Source organism: Diceros bicornis, chromosome 33 (genome assembly GCF_020826845.1).
Source record: "Diceros bicornis minor isolate mBicDic1 chromosome 33, mDicBic1.mat.cur, whole genome shotgun sequence".
NCBI classification, from domain to species: Eukaryota; Metazoa; Chordata; class Mammalia; order Perissodactyla; family Rhinocerotidae; genus Diceros; species Diceros bicornis.
The window spans coordinates 28,951,082-28,969,402 of NC_080772.1; the positions used below are offsets into that span (position 1 = coordinate 28,951,082).

General features: G+C 36.2%; 1 non-coding gene across 1 annotated transcript; it reads right to left on the bottom strand.

Moving 5' to 3' along the window:
- Positions 1 to 3,909: 3,909 nt before the first annotated feature.
- On the bottom strand, positions 3,910 to 4,013 carry LOC131396685 (U6 spliceosomal RNA). Its single transcript, XR_009216616.1, has one exon. It is a non-coding gene; the product is annotated as a U6 spliceosomal RNA (small nuclear RNA).
- Positions 4,014 to 18,321: the final 14,308 nt, after the last annotated feature.

Consider the following 18,321-nt stretch of genomic DNA (forward strand, 5'->3'; position numbering starts at 1 on the left):
GACCCTCCCCTTCTTTATATAAATAGCTAAAACAACTTCCCTATCATGTTTTCCAATCTTTTCTTCTCAAGATATCCAAAGTTTTGAAGTTGGTGTGCTTGTTTTACCCTTCACTGTTGTGAAATAATAGAAAATATGTATGTTGGTCTCTGCCCTTGGTTCCTGGCACAGAGCTCTTAAAACCCTTGTAATTTCCTAAGTGATAAGAGCACTAGGATCATCTTTTGTTCTATTGAGGTGACTCTGGGTGGGTTCCTGGATGGGAGCTGGTCGCCAGAAAGACCAAGACATGATTAGAAGCTTGGAAATTTCAGCATCACCCCCTCTCCTCCAGAGAGGGGAGAGGGGCTGGAAATGGAGCTAATAATTGATCACGCCTATGTGAGAAAGTATCCATAAAAATCCCAATAGGATGGAGTTCAGAGAATGTCCAGGCTGGCAAACATATCCATGTACAGGGAGGGTGACGCACCCTAACTCCACGGGGACAGAAGCTCCTGTGCGTGGGATCCTCTCAGACCTCGTCCTATGGATCTCTCCATCTGGCTGTTCATCTGTGTCCTTTATCATATCCTTTAATAAACTGATAAACCTAAGTGTTACCCTGAGTTCTGCGAGCCGCTCTAGCAAATTAATGGAAGCCAAGGAGGGGCTTGTGGGAACCTCCGATTTGTAGCCAAATCAGACAGAAGTTGCACGTAACCTGGGCACCTGCTACATGCAATTGGCATCTGAGGTGGGGTGGGAGTAGGCTTTTGGGGCTGAGCTCTTAACCTATGGGATCTGATACTGTTGCTCGGTAGATCGTCTCAGACTCGAGTTAAATTATAGGACACCCAGCTGGTGTCACAGAGAATTGCTTGCTGTGAGGGAAAAAGCCCCACACATTTGGTGACCAGAAGCATCAGAAGTGAAGCGTTTTGTGTGAGTAGCACAGGAGGCAAACCAAGCTGAGATTTTCCCCTACAACAGGAGAGAAAGACTGGGTTTTTCATTTTAACTCAATATATGTGTGTGTAAATATGTATGTTCTTAAAATATATACTATTTTTATAATTTAAGAATGACATAAAAGATATCAAATTCCGTACATCCTTTGACATATTGGACAAACATATAATCCAGGTAGATTATAAAATAAATAAACACACAGTACTTACCTATAACTGGGCAAGTTCCTCCCTCCCCAGGAAAGACAGGTATTATAATAATAGCTCATTTATAAACATTTACTCTGTACTAAGCAGTATTCTAAATGAGTTACATGAATTTTCTCATTATTCTTCACAGTAAACCTACAAAGTTAGCACTATAAATTTCTCATTTTACAAATAAGTAAAGGGAGGCGATGAGAGATTAGTATTTGTTTGTGGTCACGTGATCAGTACATGGCCAACTTGAGATTCAAACCTTGGCAGACAGACTCCAGAACCTTTCTTTTAACCACTTTCCTATACCTGAAGTTTGATTTTGTGAACCACCAAATATTCACTACTATTTACATATTGACATAATAGACTGTAGTACCGATAAGAGAAAATCTAACCTATGAAAAATGAACTCTATGCCCTTGATTTTTATTATTTCTTAGACACTAGATTCCTTTGAAATCCTAGTGAATACTGTGGACTTTCCCCTCAGAGATTTGAGTGTACATACATGTGCATGTACACATACGTGTATATATGTACATTTGTGTTGTATATTAGTTTTTTCAGAGAGCCTAAATACCAGTTTATGAAAGTAGAATTAAATAAACACTATATATATTAGTCCTTTCCCAATACTTTTTAAATTCATTTTATCAATTTCGGTTTTAACTACAAAATATTTCTAGACAGATTAATTTATCTATTCTTTACTAACTTTTTAAAAGACAGAGCATAATTTTCTATTAACAGATTGTATAGTGTTTAAATAACTCTCCAAGGCTATTCAACTTGCTGTGTAGTTTAATTCCAATGTGAATATCTCTAAGAGCATTGAAAGTCAGCCCAAGTATTTTGGGGCTGAGGTTAATTTTGTGGGCTAGCGTGAAAAGGTTGCTATCTTCAATAATATTTTTTTTGGAGGAGGGGCTGATCATGTTAAAGCAATATGCTATACTTGCCTCCTCAATTATGCTAGCTACAAACTCTTTAAGGGTAAAAAAAAAAAAGGAACAAATTCTTGCAGGAAACCCTGGTCCTTTTCTCCACTGAAGGCTCATCAATGAACATTTATAGAAATAATATGTTGAGGGCCAGAAGTAAATTAGAAAGAGTAATAACCTTCATATCAAAGTTGAGAGAGATTCTGTAAATACCCTTTTTATAGATATAGTAACTATTAGCCCTACTATTTCCAGTGGCAAGTAATAAAAAATCCAATGCAAATTAAATAAGGTCATTGAACACAACTGAAAAGTCTAAAACAAATCTGTCTCCAGCATGGCTTGACTCATGATCCCAAGCAATCTTTCAGCATTTTTTTCTACCCTCATCTGTATTGCAGCTTCACCTGCAAGCTAAGTTTCCTCATGGCGAACGTGAATGGGTGCTTCAACTTGGATAACATAGCTTCCTTTTTCAATACAGGAAGACGCTGCTTCCTGCATTCAGTAATTAAATGTCTCCTACTCTGATTGGACCATCCTGAACCAATCATTACCACCGGGGGAGTACCATATACTAGTAAATATATAAATTACATAGAGCAATATACATTTCAAGTGTCAAAAAATTTAATGATATGTGCATATTTGTTGTTGCTTTTATTGAAAAACACGTATTTGGCTGCTATTAGGATGACAATTATGGATCCTCAGGTTCACTAATCTACCTCAAGTCCTGTATTACCAAGTTCATCTGTAACTCCCTGTATTTAATTATAAATTGGAAAGCTTCTACTTCTGCGCCATTCACTATTATGTTTATTTTGAGAATGGAGTATGAGTTAAGGGTAATATAACAGTGGCCAATTAGCTTTAGATTTGTAGTATGTGATCCTTGTGAGAATAAGCTGCAGACATCAGTTGTTGAGTATCTTTTGGAAAAGGCGTTTTACCATCGACATCCTTACAGAATCCCTTTGAAGTCTTCATTCTCTGCTGTTTGAAGGAAATGGAAATGGACATAATGGAGTTAAGAACCCAAAGACCATGCTCTTAAAATCTTTTAATTGTGTTTTAACACAATTAACTTTTTAAAATTTTGGCATGTTTTGACAGATTAAGACACTGCATTTATCAAGAGCATTCTTTCTTATCAACATTTTAAAACTTTTATCAGATGGATCATTCTTGTTAATAGATTTGAAAGTGAGGTTAAATAAAGTTGTTATAACTAGTCAATCAATCAATCAATCAATCAATGTCTTTTTAACCAAGTAATATTTTTGTGCCAGTAATAGAAGGAGCATATTATTTCCCAAAAACATATTCTCTTCACCAGTTACATTTTGAACATAAAGTTGTTTCACTGAGAGTTATGTGTTTCCAGTATAAGTGTTTATGTGGTTCAATTAAGAAATCACTGTCAGTTTCTATGTCTGTCAATTAGGAACAGGTATCCTAAGAGTTTCTGTGAGACAGTACCTGGGTCAGAACCTGGCACTAACTCAGTATTCAATAAAACCGACTAACACTATTTTGTTGTTGTTATTATTATATTATTACCATTCAATTTGATGTTTGTATGGCATAATTAATCTATTTTTCCAGTTTTATTGAGATATAATTGACACACAGCACTATATAAATTTAATGTGTACAGCATAATAATTCGACTTACATATATTGTGAAATGATTACTACAAGTGTAGTTAACATCCATCATCCCATATAGTTACAAAACAAAAAGAAAAAGAAAAAAATTTTTCTTGTGATGAGAACTCTTAGGATTTATTCTCTTAGCAACTTTCATATATAACAAAAATATGGAGCACTACATGAATTTGCATGTCATCCTTGCGGGGGGGACATAGTCATCTCTGGATCATTCTAATTTTAGTGTATGTGCTGCTGAAGTGAGCACAATCTATTTTTTCTAATGCCTATTTTGGTAGACCTTGGTCTTTGTCAGACAAAGCAATTTTTTTCAAGAACATTCCTCATTTCTTAACAGTGAACTAAGTAGTGAGGAAGTGAGATTCTGTGGTGCATTTAGCAATCAACAAAAGATGAGTCTTTCTGAAATATTTATTTTAGGCCTCAGAATTTAAACATTGGACATTTGCTTCATTGGATCACCTTCAAGATCAAATAATAAACAATTTGATTTGACATATTTCCTCTTTGGTGTTTCATACATCTGTTAAGCATAACAAACAGGGGTACCACTTGAGAATCTGGAGAAGGATGTACGTAAATAAACTGAATTTCAACTTGAAAGTTATTAATTGTACCTTGATATTAAAATGGATATAACACATTTATTATAGTATCTTTCTGCCAGATAACTCTTGTGTATTTCAAATAATGGCTCCACGATCACAATATTATCTTATGTAGGAAATATACATCATAGCCAATATATATCAATATCACTATTTTACTAAAAACTCATCTAGAATATTAAACGTCATATCTCTGAATTTTTAAGCTAAATTTAATTACCTATAGAGACAAAATTTATCCCAAACAATATTATTTTTGAAGTATTTAACATTTAACATAGTCAGCCTCTTCTTAGCTTAAAGATTTTGTCATATTTCTTTTCAACATATTTCATATATACCTATTTTCCATTCAAATAAGTGCACTTAGGCAGATATATTAGTTTCCCAGCCTGTGATAGAGATAGTAATCATCCACTTTTATTAATTTGCTCACTGAAAAAAAAAATCTCTCAGTGATATATTTAATAGGTTTTAATATTAAAAGACTTAATATTAAAAGGCTTGCATTTACTCCTAAAACAGCAGATGGACACACAGTACAGACATAACTTGTTTAATTGTGTTTGGCTTATTGTGATTCTCAGATATTGCATTTTTCACAAATTGAAGGTTTGTAGCAACCCCATGTCGAGCAAGTCTATTGGCACTATTTTTCCAACAGCATTTGTTCACTTCGTCTTTCTGTGTCACATTTTGGTAATTCTCACAATATTTCCAACTTTTTCATTATTAGTATATTTGTTATGATGATCTGTGTTCAGTGATCTTTGATGTTATTATTGTAATTGTTTTGGGGTGCTGCAGCTCACACCCATAAAAGACAGGAAACTTAATTGGCAAATGTTGTGTGTGTTCTAACTGCTCTACCAATCAGCCATCCCCCCTCTTTCTCCCTTTCCTTGGGCCTCTTTATTCTCTGATACACATTAATATTGAAATTAAACCATTTAATAGCCCTACAATAGAACTCTCTAAGTGTTCAAGAGAAAGTAAGAGTCGCACATCTCTCACTTTAAATCAAAAGCTAAAAATGATTCAGCTTAGTGAGGAAGGCATGTCAAAAGCTGAGACTGATCGAAAGCTAGGCCTCTTGTGCCAAACAGTTAGCCAAGTTGTGAATGCAAAGGAAAAGTTCTTGAAGAAAATTAAAAGTGCTGCTTGAGTGAACACATGAATGATAAGAAAGATAAACATCCTTAATGCTGATATGGAGAAAGTTTTAGTGGTCTGGATAAAAGATCAAACCAGCCACAACGTTCTCTTAAGCCAAAGCCTAATCCAGAGAAAGGCCCTAAGTCTCTTCAAATTCTATGAAGGCTGGGAGAACTGAGGCAGCTACAGAAGAAAAGTTTAAGCTAGCAGAGGTTGGTTCATGAGGTTTAAGGAAAGAAGCTGTCTCCATAACACGAAAGTGCAAGGTGAAGCAGCAAGTGCTGATGTAGAAGCTGCAACGAGTTATCCAGAACATTTAGCTAAGATAATTAATGAAGGTGGCTACACTAAACAACAGATTTTCAATGTAGATGAAACAGTCTTATATTGGAAGAAGATGCCATCTAGGATTTTCATAGCTAGAGAGGAGAAGTCAACGCCTGGCTTCAAAGAACAGGCTGACTCTCTTTATAGGGGCTAATGCAGCTGGTGACTTTAAGTTGAATCCAATGTTGATTTACCATTCTGAAAATCCTAGCGACCTTTGAATGATGCTAAATCCACTCTGCCTATGCACTATAAGTGGAACAACAAAGCTTAGATGACAGCATATCTGTTTACAATATGGTTAACTGAATATTTTAAGCCCACTGTTGAGACTTAATGCTGAGAAAAAAAGATTCCTATCAAAATATTACTGCTCATTGATGATGCACCTGGTCACCCAAGAACTCTGATGGAGATGTACAATGAGATTAACGTTTTCATGCCTGCTAAAACATTATCCATTCTGCAGCCCATGGATCAAGGAGGAATTTCAACTTTCAAGTTTTATTATTTAAGAAATATGTTTCACAATGCTATAGGTACCACAAATAGTGATTCCTCTGTTGGATCTGGGCAAAGTAAATTGAAAACCTTCTGGAAAGGATTCACCATTCTAGATGCCATTAAGAACATTCGTGATTCATGGGAAGAGGTCAAAATATCAACGTTAGAGGGAATTTGGAAGAAGTAGATTCCAACTCTCCTGGATGACTTGAGGGGTTCAAGACTTCAGTGGAAGAAGTAATTGCAGATGTGGTGGAAATAGCAAGAGAACTAGAATTAGAAGTGGAGCCTGAAGATGTGACTGAATGGCTGCAATCTCATGATAAAACTGTAACAGATGAGGAGTTGCTTCTTGTGGATGAGCAAAGGAAGTGGTTTCCTCAGATGGAATCTACTCCTGGTGAAGATGTTGTGAAGATTTTTGAAATGACAAGAAAGGATTTAGAATATTGCATAAACTTAGTTGATAAAGCAGCGGCAGGGTTTGAAAGAACAGACTCCAATTTTGAATGAAGTTCTGCTGTGGATAAAATGCTATCAAACGGCATCACATGCTACACAGAAATTGTTCACGAAAGGAAGAGTCAATCAATGTGGCAAAATTCACGGTTGTCTTATTTTAAGAAATTCTCTCAGCCACCCCGACCTTCATCAACCACCGCCCTGATCAGTCAGCAGCCATCAACATCCAGGCAAGACCCTCCACCAGCAAAAAGATTATGACTCGCTGAAGTCGCAGATGATGGTTAGCATTTTTTAGAAATAAAGTATTTTTTAATTAAGGTATGTACATTGCTTTCTTAGACATAATGCTATTGCACACTTAATAGACTACAGTATAATATAAATATAATTTTTACAAGCACAGGGAAATCAAAATTTTATGTGACTTGCTTTATTGCAGTGGTCCAGAACGAAACTCACAATACCTTCAAGGTGTGCCTGTAATATCCTAAGGCATCCACCTTAGTTACAAACTCCAAGTATTTTAATTGCCTTCATGATAATTTTTGTTGATTCTAGTTTTAAATGTCATTACTGGTCAGGGTTGGTAATAAGCTTTTTTTTTTTCTGATTATTTCCTAAGCCATTCAAGATTTGGAATCCAAATACTCCTACTCAGAGGAAATAAAAAACAAATATATAAGGCCTAAATGAGGACAGGGCCAGGCTGAAAATAAGTCAATAAGAATGTTATATTGTTGTAGCCATACTGATTTCCTCTTTTAGAAAGTTTTTTAAAGACAATAAACAAAGTTTTGTCATTATTTCTGAAATTAAATCAGTCATATAATCAACAAATATTTATTGAGGAATGACTTTGTGTTAGATACTTTTCTAAAGCATGCAGTGGGCAGGACAGGCAAGGACCTTGCTTTTGTGGAGTTTACATTCTGGAGAGATGAATGAGTGGATTTCAGATTGGGTGGTTAGGACAATAAAGAAGAAGAAAAATGTTTTTATTAAACACGACAATTTAGGGTAATGATAAGCATTATTAAAAAGAAAAAAATATTGTGACATACTAAGGGGATATATATTAGCTTTGGTGGTTCCAGAAACTCTTCTGTAGGGGAGATATTAGAAATGATGTCTGAATTATACAAAGTACTTGTCCCTAGGACCAGCTGGAAGCAGAACATTTCAGGCAAAGGGAGTAAAAAAAAACCAAAAAACTGATTGGAATATGTATATGTCGTCAAAATGTGAACCACAGAGGTTCAATGATGTTTTAATTTTTGAATGTTTTGAAAATATATTGACACAGTGTTTTTAAGGTATGTTGTTTAAGCAAGGAATTTAAAAAGCATGCAATGACTTCAAAAAAAGATGTAGGAAAGCCATATGTGAACCTAATATTCTTATTTAATCCCATTGTAATGAAATTTGTGAATCTGAGTGTCTAGCTCAGCAATCGTTTCTGCCTATTTCTTCACAGGAAGGATAAGCAATTATCTTGGCCATTACAAACTCCTAGATGATCTTCTAAAATACTTTTATAAACTATTTTAGAAATATTTTTTCTGTTCCCAATCCACAATAAGGTATACTTTTTATCTGGCAACCCAGGACTCACACACACACACACACACACACACACACACACGCAGAAGCATGTGCACATATAGCTGAAAAATATATTTCACAAAACACATACAGTTTCTATGTGTTACACAAACTCTATTTTCTATCATTTCATTTTTGAAAAATGCTGATCACAACCTACTAAACTGATTTAAAGATTGGACACCTTGTTCTAAAAGTCATTCAGCAATCTACACACTTTGATCTATAAAAACAAAAACAACTAGGCCAATTACTATAAGCTATTAAAGCTATTTATCCTTTGAGGGAAAAAATTAGTATAGTTCTTTAATATTTTTACAATCACTAAATTGAGAAAAAAATAAAAAAATTATAATTAAACTTAGCTTGGCTACATGGTAATTTTATGTTTGCTAGGAAGGCAATGCTTATATTTATGAGGTAACAGAAGGAATTTCTTACTTATTAAAAAAACTGATTTTCTTCCCCCTGGCTGCAAGTATTGGTATTAATTATCCCCTAGATGAGGAAAGGAAGCATTTAAGAATTTAGTAGTAGAGAACTCTTAAAAGAGTTATATTAAAAGAGCGAAATAGTGTCAGTTTACAAACTTTATAATAGTGAATCTAATATTTACAAAATAAACTTTTAACAGTCATACTTCTAATTTTTACTTAAATTTATCCTTAAATTTTTGACTGTCTCATGTAGGAATGTGACATAATAGATTTTTCCAAAACGAAGTCTTACACAAATAAATTTTGACTTTAAAAACATATTTACACAAACATTTGATGTTTTGGAACTTGCTCACAACCCACAATAAAGAGGTAAAGTCACACTTCTACCGTATGGATTTCAATGGGCTGAAAGCCAGCCTTTATGGTTCCTTCTTCTTTCTCAACTCTGAGCCTAAGAAGCCTTTTTTTTCTCTTTTGTTACATTGAGATAATTTTTAAAACTTTGTTACACATGTTATAAAAATAATGTTGTATAAATGTGTAACCCAGAAAGTCAAATGAGTTCTGCAGATTTATGTAGGAAGAATGTGGACCCTGACACTTATGACAGGCAAACCCTCAAGCCTTACAAGATGCCTGCTAATTCCCAGTGAGGGGTCCATGACAGTCTGACTCCTGTGTCTTTACTGGTTTCTTCTTTTCTACCCTGGGTCACCCTTGGCCAAGCCAGCAACTCTGCTGTAAACATTTACAGTCTGCATTGTAGATTTAGAAGGTTATGTGGCAGAATTCCTTCATGAATCCCACAAACTTCTCCTATTTACTGACTCTGCCACTTGGCCCGCTACATCTAAGCTTCCAAATTCCTTCCCACGGCAACCCACAAGCTCCTGCCCTTGTCTCATGTAGAGTAGTTTTACCACACTCAGGCCTGTTGAATATAAGATACCTCTACTACATGGCTTACCTTGAAGTTTCCTGACAACAAGCGATCGCTTCCCTTAGAGACATTGTCAAACACAACACTGCATGTACACATGTATTGAAAGCAACTTATGCAGATCTGAGAAGATGCTTGATAGGTGTCTCTTCATTTTTCTTCAGGGCAACCTTCCTTTTAAGCTCTGGTTGAACTGCAGGCTGCAGGCACGTCCGTACTTAGGGAAGAGAGACTCAATAAGTCCACAAAGTTCATTTTGGTGTTTTAAAGGAGAAGTGTTCAAATATTTTCATGGTGGACCACATGATCAGAAATCCAGAGCCAGCCCCAGTGGCCTAGTGGTTAAAGTTCAGCAAACTCGGCTTTGGCGGCCTGGGTTCAGTTCCAGGGCGTGGACCACACCACTTGTCTGTCAGTAGCCATGCTGTGGTGGGGGCTCACATAGAAGAACTAGAAGAGCTTACAACTAGAATACATAACTATATACTGGGGCTTTGGGGAGAAAAAAGGGAGAGGAAGATTGACAACAGATGTTACCTCAGGGTGGATCTTTCCCAGCAAAAAGAAAGAAATCCACCCATGTATATTACCTATTTTGTTTTATTTGTTAAATCAAGTTTATTGAGGTATAATTTGCCTAGAATAAACTGCACCAATTTTGAATATGCAGTTCCTTATGTTTCGACACATTTACACACCCATGTAACCACTAATATAATCAAGATCAGAACATTTACATTACCCAGAAAAGTTTTTTTATGTCACTGTGCACCCCTCGTTCCTGGTGAGGCAAACACAGATCTGCTTTCTGAATCTGTTGATCCGTTCTGCCGTGTTCTAGAAACTCATATAAATGGAATCGTACAGTATATACTCTTTTATGCATGTCCTCTTTCACTCAGAATACTCTTGTTGAGATTCACTCATGTTGTTGCATTCATTAGTAGTTTATTCTTTTTCATTGACAAGTAGTATTCCATTACACAGGTATACCATAATTTGTTTACACAATCACCTGTTGATGTAGATTATTGGTTTGAGGATATATAAACTTTGTGGGTCTTCTAAAATTTAGTATACTATATAGAAAGTAGATCAAACCCACACATTATGGGAAACGTGATAATTCCACAACAATCTTACCAAGTAAATTTCAAAAAAATTCTAAGGGTTTTTTTTTTTTTTCTTAATTGCATTACGTTAACATAATTTAGAAAAGAAAGAAAGAAGAGGACTTATTTATATTCGTTAAATTCTCCAAAATTTCTTCATAAGTTCTTACTTTATTTCCAACAAACAATTCTGCCGTTCTTAAAAATGTGGGGTTCCGTTTAGCTCAGGACCATTCAGCAATGGTAAATGAGTGCAGTCTCACATTCCCGTGAACTCAGTGCATTTTAAAACTGAATTCTTACTTTTCCTTGAACAATCTACAATGACCTTGTTTTTTCCTCACAGATTACAATTCAGCATGTTTAAGCGTTTTGTACACAAGTAAGAAATTATAAAGCCCTTGATCTGAGGAAACAGCTAAGTAAACATCAGTCGGTTTCCAAGAACTAGTCATCTGACATATTAAAATAAACCAAATGCCCATCTTCTGGTTCATCTTAATTCAAGTATCCCCTAAATTGGCAATGGCTAAAGGCACATTTACAAAAAAATAACAGAAGCTGTAAAACTTTTTTCTATCATTTCTTGCAGTGAGCCTGACTTGCAAACTTCACAGCACAAAGTCCATCGACAGAAATTTGCCTTTTGAATTGAAGAAAGTGTTAAAAACACATATTTCTATATTATTTCGTTACAGGAGTCTCTTTGGGGCAAATGAGCTCAGTTTTTCATGTTTAGACCAAACATGTCACATTCCTTCCTGACAAGTAGTTAGATCCTAGTATAAGAAAAAGTCATCTAGAAAGTGGAGATAGTGGGTCATATGTTGGATGCTCCTTGCATCCAATGAATGAAATTAGAGGAAAGAATCAGGAAATGGTTGGAAATATGAATCCGAAAAGAGGCAGGGTAAAAAGAGAGGCAGGGACGATTAACCCTTCTACCGCAGGTGGAGGGAACTCATTTTGATCAAACACTTTTGGAAATAGATTCTGTCACCCTACACTCTCTTTCCTTCATTTAGAACTCATATCCAGCCACCCTCCAAAACTGGTTTTATTAACATCATGGATAAACCATTTTGATTTTTAAAGCTCTTCAAAGAAACGGAAACACAGGAGTATTAAGAACTTAAGGAATCAGGGCCGGCCCCGTGGCTTAGCGGTTAAGTGCACGTGCTCCACTGCTGGCGGCCCGGGGTTCAGATCCCGGGCGGGCACCCACGCACCGCTTCTCCGGCCATGCTGAGGCCGCGTCCCACATACAGCAACTAGAAGGATGTGCAGCTATGACATACAACTATCTACTGGGGCTTTGGGGAAAAAATAAATTAAAAAAAAAAGAACTTAAAGAATCAAGCCCATGCTTCTGTTTGTCATGACTTTTTTCAAGTACTCATTCTGCATGCAACTATCCATTCTCCTTCCCAGCTTAAAGTTACCCACAAATTTGAAAAAAGTGCCTTGCATTTTTTTATCCCAATTGTTCATACATTGTGGACAGAGCGGAGAAGGAGAAAGCCCCATGACTCTAAATCGGATTCCTTTTTCGGGGTTGTTAACGAGCAGCAGCTTTGCGCAAACTTGTTTTTACTGTTTCCAATCTGTCAAATTTATAAGCGTGGAGTCAAGGTTTTTCATCACAAGAGAACTTGCCAAATGCTGTTACTATCCCTTAATTTTCTCATCTAATAACACTGTCTAGAAAGAAATGAAATTTGCCCCAAATTGTTATTCTTAGTGAACCCATGCTGGTTTCCAGTTATCATCATTTCCTTTTCCAGAGGTATAGAAGGATGCTAATTTCTCTAGGTCATTTTATGAGAAAATCTGAATTTCTTCCTAAAGTTTTCTTTATCTCACGTGTCACTCCTAAAAAATGATATCGTTAAATAAGAATTCCCTAATTTTTCTACTGTCTGTGTCTATACATCTTTTCCCCCTTACAATAGAGGAAGCACAATTCTTACCTTAAAAGCCAACTTCTCTACTCTTGCTTCTAGATCCATCATCTTTGTTATTATCATGAAAGCCAGAGTGGCTGAAGCAGAGTAAGAGAGGAGAGCGGTGAGAAATGAAGTTGGAGGGACAGGCAGAGGTCAATTCCCAAAAGGGACCTCTGTTTTACGTGCCATAAGAGGACTTATAAAGAATTTAAGCAAGTGATGATATAATCTGATTTTTCTTGATTGAACAAGAAAATCAAATTCACTTGATTTGGGGATTGCATCTTCCTACTCACATGACTTGTTTTTGAGATTGCTAACTGGAGGAGGTTGCAGGAGAAATGTGGAATACAGAAGATCTACGATAGCCTTTACCAACGCTTTTGCAGGAAGCTCCTTCATTGGAGTTTTAAAATTCACGTCTCATTCTGCTTCCTTTTTATTTCCAACGTGCTTTTGTGTCCTACATGATATTTTAATGGGTGCCTTGCTTTCACAGAAGGGGAAAGAAATAGGAAACAAATTTAGACCAGAGAAGCTGTACCCAGGCACATCCTCTAATTCAGGCGTCTGTCTCATCCGACCCCAAGAGAGAATTCTAATAATGTTATCATTTGAGTCTCATTTCAGGCACTTTGCATTTTTATATATGCTAAAGAATTCAGCAAGTCATCCAGCTGGCACAAGCAATAGGAAAACTTCCTTTAGAGCACAGGTGTACAAGCAAACAAATTCTTTCTGTGCTTGAAAATTGATCCTTCAATGTAGCAAACTTCTCAGCGGTGTGCTGAACTGGCAAGAAGAGGGGGCAGAGAGCACAGCTGTCAGGTAGGTGGAACAGATGGTGATCGCCTCTTCTCACCTTCCAGCAGAGTCAGGGAGAGATACTGTCACCCTGAACTGTCTTTTCCCAGCCACATTACAAATTTGGATTTATTAAAAGCAGAGATAAGTCACTCTGTATTTTTTTTTTTTTTAAGAAAAAAAGGAGTGAAGAAAGCAGTGGAGAGTTAAGCTCTGTTGTTAAGGTTCAATAAGTGTAACTAGCTGGCTAGCTCTCGATGCCCTGGAGAGATAACCTCATGTCCCTGAGGCTATATAGGGGGCAGTGGGTTGTAAATATCTTTTAAAAGCAAAACAGCACCAGGAATATATCAGAGTAGGTATTAAAGTAAGTAGTTAAACATCGTGCAAATGATCAAACTCAGGCTCCAAATTTATCTCTGGAACCTGGATGAAAGTCCTACAATATTGTAAGAGCTCTTGTGACCAGCTCCATGCACAGGTATGCTTTGTTCTGCTGCTGAGTCACAAAAGCTAAGACTCCGTATTTAGAAATTAAATCATTACCTAACTCCCAAAGCCCACATTTTGCGAATGTTGTCCAAACCCAAAGCATGACTGAGTTTCATCAAATAGAAGTTAATAGCACAATTTTGTTTAAATGGAATAGATTATTTGGCATCGAAGCCACTACAAACTGCTGTTCTTCGTAGCATCTCTCTCTGTTTCTTAAACCATGCAACTTAAAAACAAATCCTGTGCTTGACAATCACTTTGATACTGATACGCCAACCTTTTTCAACACTTACTGCTTTCTTCAGCTAAATATCAGAGACACAAAACTGTAACCGGATGCACTATAGCTGCTTTGCTTTTCTTTCAAATATTGATATTACAAAGCACAAACCAAGGAAACAAACCCCACAGCTCTCCAGCTTGTATGTTTGGCAGATGCCTCTGACCCCTTCTATTGTATCCCCTGTATTCCTATGTACTTCCCAACAGTGGACAGTCAAACGACAGTCCCCAACCCCATCCTCCATCCTGCCAGTTCTTTGAAGCTAAGGCGTCTTAGGGTTTGGTGGTGATAAATTTAAGACATCCCAAGCTTTAATCAACATTCTTCTTTAATCCCTCAGCTAGGAGCCCCACATGTTAAACACCATTTCAAATCAGGCATGTGTTAGCCCCTAAACTGGTCTTGAAAGTTGAATTAAATTTGCTCTTATAACACAATCAAATTAAATTTTATGTTGACAATAGCTAACGTGTTATCATTTTCAAAGCCTCTTCATTGCTCACATTTCTATCTAAACTTTTGTTGCCAGAAGAGTGAAAACGCCTGCCAAGTCCAGTTTAACCTAACTCTGCAAGACTCAGTAAATATGCATTTAAGCTTATGCATTTAAGTTAAGTTTATCAATATGAATCTTCTATTCCCCTCCTTCTCTGTTTTTCTTTTCCATTTAAAGACGAGATAGAAAATGTTTTAAAGTAAATTTTTGGCCAAGCAGTATTTTCAGGTGTAAATAGAAATTCTTTCTTTTGCAGGCATTGTACATTAAAGTAAATTCTGCTGCATTTGAAAACCTGTCAGCTTTATTTTGTACTGATATTCAGAATGCTCTCCTTTTTGACCAACATTATATAAAGTTCCTCTGGGAAGATAATGTGCGTGATTGCAGGCTTGCCTTGTTAAAATCCATGGCTTTTTATGCAGTCATGTTTTCACCTATGAATTATGCATGAAAGAGTATCTCATTACATTTCATTTTCTTTACAGTGGCATCCTCCCTTCCAGACCTACTCGGGTTCCCATCAGCCCAGCTCCCCCAGCCCTGCAGCTCGCTTCCATCTTGATGCCTTCATAGCATTTTAGACAAAATGGGCGTGTTTAACTTGTCACCTCATGCCTGGTATAAATTATTCACTGGAGCTTTGCACAGATATGTGAGATAACCAGGCTGGACTCGGGGAAACTTCACAGGCTGTGTGTGGGAATCTGACAGAGACGTGGAAGGCCGTTTCTTGAGCAATTGTCCAAGGCAGAGGAGAAAACCTGCCTCGATTCCAAAACTGAGCCTCATTTTAAAGCTTAAAAAATCTCTCACTCTCTTTCATAAAATAGAAATTAGCTAGAAATGTTGGCCCCTTAATTGGGTGTGTTTCAGTGTTTTAGCATTTTTCTCAGAACTAAAGGTCAAGGAACAAAGCCCTGTGCTTTTTCTTTTGAAATGAAGCCATTGGTCTTCCATACCTGACAAGATGAATTAAATGTGGAGAAAAGATCACAGAATTTAATCAGCACAGTCACTCATTGTATGTGGTCGGGAACAATCACTCAAAGAAGCATATGGAAAGCTAGGTTAGTATGTTTGTGTGTGTGTGTGCGCGCGTGTATGTGTGTGTGAGAGAGAGTGTGTATTATGATCATTCTTAACTAAGCCTATATCTAGGATTCCAAACATTTCCTTATAAGAAAATCCAGTTAGAAAAAAGATTAATTTTGTCTACTTCAAATTATGACATTCACTATAATAGAGTCACATTATAAAAAGGGGTCACATAAAAGTAGCAAAAGAGATAACCCCAAAGAGGGAAAGTTAAAACCCAAAATGTGATTAACAAGTCAGCTTCTTAGTTTTCATATCCAATTAAATATTTTCTTGGAATCCAAGAGAATTATGCAGGTAACTGAAGGCAACTGTCTATTCATCTAGAAAGGTGAAAGGTAAATTGAAGTTTATTTCTAGACCAAGAGGACTTGCTCAACTTTCTTTAGTACTTCTTGCAAGAATGTGGTCATGGCGACAAAAATCTTTCATACCCCAACTGTCATATATTCTTTCTGACTAAAAATTGAAACTTTCTTAAAATGAAACCCAACTAAATGACTCAGAAGCTCGTTGCTCTAAGAGTTATGGCATTAAGGCTTATGGTTCTGACAATACTCTTTAGAAATATATCCTCTGCATGTATACGGAATATTCTGGAATTTTCTGATACGTGAGTTCATTATAAAAGTTTTACACTTTGTAAAGCAGTTATTTTGCTCTCTCCTTTCCGTTTTCTCCTTAATAATTATATGTGTAATATATTTTCTAAATACATATGTATGTATATACATGCTTATATGTATAAAATATATTTCTATAGCTTTTGTGTGTGTATAACACACACATACACAAACAATCTGTACACTCAGAGACTCTGACCCACTTACCATTATAAATTGTTAAGCTCCAAAAAATCGTGGGTTTTTCCACACATTCCTCTTTTTCCCCACCTGACTTCAAGGAATCTTCATGGTGAGCATTTAATAGTAATATGGAACAATCCTTTTACATCTTCAAAGTGGTATTTATTTAAACAACTACATGCTTTTGTGATAGATACAACATTTCTCCCCAACTTTACTGCTATTTTTCCTGTGGTGACCACCTAACCATAATTTAGATATAGATCTAATGAGTCTAAACCTCAGTCTGTTTTTATGCAAGTACAAAGAAAGGAGTTGACATTTGCAGTGGATTGCAGTTTTCTTTGAAAGCTTATCATTTGGCATAGTGAGAGGCATTAAAAGAATTGTATTTAGCTACTGGCTGAATGAATGGATGACCTATTATTATAGGTGGCTCTACAATACATAGGAAATACACAGAAGACATGAATATAGTTCAATATCAATATAGGTGAGGGTGGGTGGGTCAGGTTTTGATTTTCCCTTCAACAACTATTCTGTTGTTTCCCAGCAACAATTACAGATTAAGCTCCTGGGAGAGGATTTGTTATACCTAGTTTGATTTCCAGGAAACTTACTCAATGAAATGATTTGAATAGCAATGGCAAAAGACATAATTATTGGAATGCAGTCATTTGATTGAGGACTGGCACCAGAGTAATTAATATTAAATATTATCAGCTGTAGTCTAGGTTTAAATTTCATCCAATTTCTCTGCACTCTTGCCCACTTGAGTATTATTAAAATAGATTCAGGATAGTTTAATGGAAATAAAATCTTATCTCAAGATTGATGTCATATTTGCTTGTTTGTGTTATCTCTTATGTAAATGATTGGTTTATATTATTCAGTGTCCATAAGAGAGGTACTATTTCCTCTGGGGACAAACCACATCACCACCTGTGAGTATGAAACACATAAGATCCACAGCTCTATGTGGCTTTATTCTTCTTTCTCTTTGTTCCACACCAGATCTCTTCCTCTTTTGTGAGGTGCGATAAACATGAAGGAAAGTTTGGGTAGAGAAGGGCATTTTTCACTCTTTCAGCCTCTTGTATTCATACCCTGACAGAAAATCTCCAAAAATATATCTACCTAGGAAGCACAGCTAGAGAAGATTTGGTTGTGTTGCTACGTACTGATAATTTTATATTATAACAGTGACTCAGAGATGTAGAAAAAGAATAGGCATTTCACATCCACCAGTCAGGAACACAATGGCATACTTTACTGAGTCCATAGGCATTTCATCACTGGAAAAGAAAATACTCTCAAATCATTTCAAGAGTATTTCTTTCAGATTTGTGTGTGTTGTATTGAAAAGAGTTTATAACTCAAATAACTTTTTCTTTTACACTGTGGTCTTAAATATCTGCCTCCTATACCCCAAATAGACTATTTCCATTCCTGCTTCAATGTTATGTATATTCAG